The sequence below is a fragment of the Macaca fascicularis genome, chromosome 11, assembly GCF_037993035.2.
Source record: "Macaca fascicularis isolate 582-1 chromosome 11, T2T-MFA8v1.1".
In the NCBI taxonomy this organism is placed as follows: domain Eukaryota; kingdom Metazoa; phylum Chordata; class Mammalia; order Primates; family Cercopithecidae; genus Macaca; species Macaca fascicularis.
The window spans coordinates 64,473,415-64,480,321 of NC_088385.1; the positions used below are offsets into that span (position 1 = coordinate 64,473,415).

At 45.0% G+C, this 6,907-nt stretch overlaps 1 pseudogene; it reads right to left on the bottom strand.

The window, feature by feature from the left end:
• On the bottom strand, positions 1-96 carry LOC123567813 (small nucleolar RNA U13; annotated as a pseudogene).
• Positions 97-6,907: the final 6,811 nt, after the last annotated feature.

Consider the following 6,907-nt stretch of genomic DNA (forward strand, 5'->3'; position numbering starts at 1 on the left):
CATCAGACAGGTAATGTGCCAACGTTGTAAAAAGGTGGCACATCTCGTATTTGTGCATGAACACCCAATCATCATGGGTATGACCCACAAAAGGATTGTGTGTGCTATTATTATTGCTGTTATTACTACATATTTTCACTTTTTTGCTAATATTATTATATTATATTATTGATGTTTTCTTGGCACTTTTTCCATTTTCTTTTCTTTTTTTGAGAGAGGTTTTCACTCTGTTGCACAGGTTTGAGTGCAGTGGCATGATCACAGCTCACTGCAGCCTCAAACTCCTGGGCTCAAGCAATCCTCCTGCCACAGCCTCCTGAGTATCTAGGACTACAGGAGTGTGCCATCATGCCTGGCTAATTTTTAAAATTTTTTGTAGAGACAGAGTCTTGTTATGTTGCTCATGCTGCTCTCAAAGTCCTGGCTTTCAGTGATCGTCCCACCTTGGCCTCCTAAAGCACCATCTTCTTTTTTATTAAAAAATATGGCTGGGCGAGGTGACCCACGCCTGTAATCACAGCACTTTGGGAGGCCAAGGCAGGTGGACTGCTTGAGCCCAGGAGTTTGAGACCAGCCTGGACAACATGGTGAAACCCCGTTTCCACACATACACACAAATCCCCAAAAATTAGCCCGGTGGGGTGATGCACGCCTGTAGTCCCAGCTTCTCAGGAAGCTGAGGTGGGAGGATCTCTTTAAGCTCTGGAGGCCGAGGCTGCAGTGAGCCGAGATCACGCCACTGCACTTCAGCCTGGATGACAGAGCGAGACTCTGTCTCTTTAAAAACAAACAAACAAACGAACAAAAAAATGGACATGGTGGCTCACACCTGTAATCCCAGCACTTCGGCAGGCCGAGGCAGGCGGATCACCTGAGGTCAGGAGTTTGAGACCAGCCTGGCCAACGTGGTGAAACCCCATCTCTACTAAAAATACAAAAAAATTAGCCAGGTGTGGTGGCAGGCCCCTGTAGTCGGGAGGCTGAGGCAGAAGAATCACTTGAACCTGGGAGGCGGAGGTTGTAGCGTGCCAAGATCGCGCCACTGCACTCCAGCCTGGGTGACAAGGGCAAAACTCCACCTCAAAAAAAAAAAAAAAAAAAAAAAGTGGGGCTCATGCCTGTAATCCCAACACTTGGGGAGGTAAAGGCAGGAGGATACCTTGAGCCCAGAAGTTTGATATCAGCTAGGCAAAACAGGAAAATCCTTTCTCTATTAGAAAACAAGCAAACAAACAAATAAAACAGTACTTGTCTCTTTTTTGTTTGTTTGTTTGTTTTGTGAGACAGAGTCCCAGTTGCTCGGGAGGCTGAGGCACGAGAATCACTTGAATCTGGGAGGTGGAGGTTGCAGTAAGCCTAGATCACACCACTGCACTCCAGCCTGGGCGACAGAGCGAGACTCCATTTCAAAACAACAACAACAAAGACAAAAAAAAACAAAAACAAAGAGTATCCTTTGTGAAGCTGTGAAAAGTATTGATTTTGTTAAATCTCAACCCTTCAGTGAACATCTTTTGAAAATTCTGTCTAACAAAATGGGAAGTATGCATAAAGTGCTTTTGCTCCCTACCAAAGTCTGGTTGTTTGTAAGAAAAGCCCTTGTGTTATTTAGACACAAGCTGAACTAGCCAATTTTTTTCAGTGAACACATTTTTTACTTGAAAGTATAATGAACTATGTTTATTGAGTCTTGAGTATTTGGCAGACAGTTTTACAAAAATAAACAAAGTAAGCCTGTCACTTCAAGGAAAACAACTTAACATTATTTGTTGGCAACGATAAAGTTAGAACTTTCAAGCCAAAAATAGAATTTTGTACCTGCCACCCGAGCTTGACAGTTTCCCAATACTTAAAGACTTTTCTGATGAGATTGGTGGTGATATTAATGAATGTTATTTTTAAAACGTTGTATAGTGAAATGTGGCAACATTTGGAAGCTCTGCATAGCTCAGTGAACCAATGTTTTCCAAATGACCAATTCGTTGATGATACAAAATCATGCACGGGTAAAAAAAAATCCACTCAAAGTGCAAGATAGATTTTCATATAACCCAGAGCAGAAAAGGCTTATTGATATGGTTTCAGAGTTTAAGTTGCAGCTAACCTTTAAGAAACAAATATTTCAGCCTGGGCAACATTGGGAGTTGCTGTCTCTACAATTTTCTTTTTCTTTTTTAATTTAGTCAGGTGTGATGGCACCTCCTTGTAGTCCCAAGTACTTAGGAGGCGGAGGTGGAAGGATCATTTGAGCTCAGGAGGTCAAGGCTGCAGTGAGCTATGATTGTACCACTGCACTCCAGCCTGGGTGTCAGAGCAAGGTCCTGTCTCAAGAGAAAAAAAAAAAGTAAGAAGGAGAGAAGAAAGAGAGAAAGAGAGAGAGAAAGATGGAGGGAGGAAGGACTATTTGTTGAGTGTGGTGTAAAATAAACAAAGATTGTCCATAATTGTCTGAAAAGGCAACTAAACCCTGCATCATACAACTACATAGCTAGAGTTCTTGTTTTTGTTTTGTTTTGTTTTGTTTTGTTTTGAGACGGAGTCTCGCTCTGTCGCCCAGGCTGGAGTGCAGTGGCCGGGTCTCAGCTCACTGCAAGCTCCGCCTCCCGGGTTCACGCCATTCTCCTGCCTCAGCCTCCGGAGTAGCTGGGACTACAGGCGCCCGCCACCTCGCCCGGCTAGTTTTTTTGTATTTTTAGTAGAGACGGGGTTTCACCATGTTAGCCAGGATGGTCTCGATCTCCTGACCTTGTGATCCGCCCGTCTCGGCCTCCCAAAGTGCTGGGATTACAGGCTTGAGCCACCGCGCCCGGCGTTTTTTGTTTTTTTAAACATGGAGTCTCACAATGTTGCCTAGGCTGGCCTCAAACTCCTGGGCTCAAGTGATCCTACTGCTTCGGCCTCTGGAGTAGCTTGGACTACAGGTACAGTGGCTCAGAATTCTTCATATAGTTTAGCCAAAATAACGTATCACAAATATATTGAATGTATATTGAATGGAGGGCAGGGTGGTGGCTCACGCCTATAATCCCAATGCTTTGGGAGGCTGAGCTGGGTGGATCACTTGAGCCCAGGAGTTCAAGACCAGCCTGAACAACATGGTAAAACCCCATCTCTAGAAAAAATACAAAAAAAATTAGCCAGGTGTAGTGGTGCACACCTGTAGTCCTAGCTATTCAGGGGGCTAAGGTGGGAGGATCACTTGAACCTGGAGGCTGAGGCTGCAGTGAGCCATAATGGCACTACTGCACTCCAGCCTAGACAACAGAGTGAGATTCCATCTCAAAAATAAACAGGCCAGACACGGTGGCTCGTGCCTGTAATCCCAGCACTTTGGGAGGCCGAGGCGGGTGGATCACAAAGTCAAGATAGTGAGACCATCCTGACCAACATGGTGAAACCCCATTTCTACTAAAAATATCAAAATCAGCTGGGTATGGTGGCGCACGCCTGTAGTCCCAGCTACTTGGGAGGCTGAGGCAGGAGAATTGCTGGAACCTGAGAGGTGGAGGTTGCAGTGAGCCGAGACCACGCCACTGCATTCCAGCCTGGCGACAGAGTGAAACTCCGTCTCAAAAAAAACCCAAAAACCCAAAAAACTAACAAAAAACACAGAAAAGCAAATATATTGAATGGAGAAATAGATATGAGAGTTCAGCTGTTTTTAAATTATTAATCCACACACTAAAGAGATTTGCAAAAGTTTAAAACAATGTCTCTTCTCACTATTTTTTGTTTTAGAAGATATAATAGTTTAAAAATATATATTTATGTTAAAATTAGTGGTTTTATCATTATTTAACATGAATTTATAAGTATACATTTACAGTTTTTCTGTTTTAATTTCTTTTCTTCTTCTTTTTTTTTTTTTTGAGACAGGGTTTCTGTCACCCAGACAAGTGCAGCAGTGAAATCATAGCTCACTGCAGCCCAGAACTAGGCTCAAATGATCCTTCCCTCTCAGCCTACTGAGTAGCTGGAACCACAGGTGCATGCTATCACACCTGACTAATTAAAAAAAAAATTTGGCCGAGCATGGTGACTCATGCCTATAATCTCAGCACTTTGGGGGGTCAAGACAGGTGGATCGGCTGAGGTCAGGAGTTCGAGACCAGCCTGGCCAACATGGTGAAACCTTGTCTTTAATAAAAATACAAAAATTAGCCAGGCATGGTGATGTGCCCCTGTAATCCCAGCTACTCAGGAGGCTGAGGCAAGAGAATCACTTGAACCTGGGAGGTGGAGGTTGCAGTGGGCTGAGATTGTACCACGGTACTCTAGCCTGGGCAACAGAGTGAGACTCCATCTCAAAAAAATTTTTTTTTGTTTTTGCTTTTTTTTTGTTTTTAGAGATTCGGTCTTGCTGTGTTGCCCAGGCTGGTCTCAAACTCCTGGGCTCAAGTGATCCTCCCACTTTGGCCTCCCAAAGTGCCAGGATTATAGGTGTGAGCCACCTTGTCCAGCCTCAATTTCTAATATGGTAAATATCAATAGATATTAACCCACAAGGCCAGGTGCTGTGTCTTACACCTGTAATCCTGGCACTCTGGGAGGCTGAAGTGGGCAAATCACTTGAGGTCAAGAGTTTGAGACCAGCCTGGCCAACATGGTGAAACTCCATCTCTACTGAAAAAAATACAAAAATTAGCCAGGAGAGGTAGCACATGCTAGTAATCCCAGCTACTTGGGAAGCTAAGGTATGAGAATTGCTTGAACCCAGGAGGCAGAGGTTGCAGTGAGCTGAGATTGTGCCACTGCACTCCAGCCTGGGCGAGAGCGAGACTCTGTCTCAAAAAAAAAAAAAAAAAAAAAAAAAAAAGATATTAGCCCACAAAAGCTAATGCCCTTTGTAGTTCCCGATAATTTTTTTTTTTTTAGATGGAGTTTTGCTCTTGTTGCCCAGGCTGGAGTGCAATGGCATGATCTTGGCTCACCGCAACCTCCACCTCCCAGGTTCAAGCAATTCTCCTGCCTCAGCCTCCTGAATAGCTGGGATTATAGGCACCCACCACCACGCCTGGCTAATTGTGTATTTTTAGTAGAGACAGGGTTTCTCTCCATGTTGGTCAGACTGGTCTCGAACTCCCGACCTCAGGTGATCCACCCACCTCGGCCTTCCAAAGTGCTCGGATTACAGGCGTGAGCCACCATGTCTGGCCTATAATTTTTAAGTATGTAAAGGAGTCCTGGGACTAAGAAGTTTGAGAACCATTGCTTTAAAGCCCCTAAATGACTCTCCCTATTACAACCCTTTTCCTCCCCCACCAGTTGCTACTATCCAGGGTTTTAAATATTGCCTTTCTTTTTCTTCTAGTTTATCATATATATTCTATATATGTATGGATACATTGGTGTCTGCCAAGCAAGTCTTATTGATGGAATGGTTGCCTGAGCTCAGTTTCCCCCATATAATATTGTTCATGAAGCCCCTACTCAGAGGATTAGCATTAGTCCAGTCCTTGTTTTTGTTGTTGCCTTTGGGACACTTCTCATTCATGTAATCAAAAGACCTTGGTACAATAAAGTTCCAGTCCATCAAAGTTTGGTTAGTTGTGGTTGTGACACTCTGCCAGAGTCAGTTAAAACAGGCCATTTCCACCTCCCTGCCACACAGAGGGTGCCAGATGCTCAGTAAGCCTGAGCTCGCATTCTGCTGGTGTGCTGGTGTGCACTGTGGCATTGGGAATGCTGGTGTGGTTTACTACTTGCAGGACAAGAAGGTCATTCTGGTCAGCAGCAAAATGAGGTCTAGGGTGGCAGATCCAGCGCTGCTTCAGGTTATCCTTTGTGGCCACAGTTTGGGAGAGCCTAACAAAAGTTTTTTTGTTTCCAGACCTCTGCTGCCATTTTCTTGTGAAAAAAGCAGATGGACAGGTTAGTGCCCCACCCTCCATCCTCGGGGTCTCACGCATTCCCTACCTATCAGATGGGCTTCACCTGGGTTAGTGTAGCAACTCCATCTGTCTTTCTCTTCCTGAGGCTGTTAACCTCTATGGGCACCCGTTGCCCTCATTGCTTGACTCAGACCTTTCTGCCTTAGTTGTCCAGTCCAGGAAGGGAGGTCACATCCTATACAAACTTGACATGTTTGAACATGTTGCTCACCTGAATGAAAGAATCAGGCATCCCCAGCACAGCTTGAGGGACCTAGCACCCTGGTATTTCTGGGTCCCATTCCCCACTCCTGTGGGATCACAAAGAGTGGAGTCACTCAGTGAAGCCTCACCTCCAGATTAGAGTTGGGGTGCCTTCTCTGGGCTACTATGGCAGCCTGAAGTGCAAACCACCCCCAAGGTGTGCACTCTAAAGGGAAAAAGGAAAAAGAATGTCTGGGAACACTAAGATTGGGATTTCAAAGGTGCAGCCTAGCAGGTGGCTGCCTGGTCCACCAACACCCCTACTAAACTCAGTGTCTCTCAACATGCACCATGGTGCTGTTTCCCTTGCACTGGAGTGTAGAGTTTAGTGTCAATACTGCCCTAGTCAGACAGAGGTTTAGTGTCAATACTGCCCTAGCCATCCCATTAGCAGGCCAGCTTGATGTCTTTCTTCAGTTGTTGTGTGAGCTGGGTGTCTCATCATTAAAAGTCTTCATTCAAAGGATGATGAGGTGTATGTATTTAATGAGAGAGTGCCCACTGGCAAGTTGCTTGGTCAGTGAAGCATGTTTCTTGGTCAGAGTAAAGTCCCATAGGGCATCCAAAAACATGACATAAGTTCCTCTCAAGGGTGGAGGGTGGTCATGTTAGACCCAGCATCCACATGAGTGATGTATATTTGTCTCTTTCAGGCAGCAAGTCCTTGTCCCTACACAGGGGTTCCTTTAACAGTCCGGTCTCCTAGTTGCCATTCTCCTGACCAGGTGGCTAGGCTGTTGGCAATGGCCTTTGAATCAGTGAAAATGAATGGA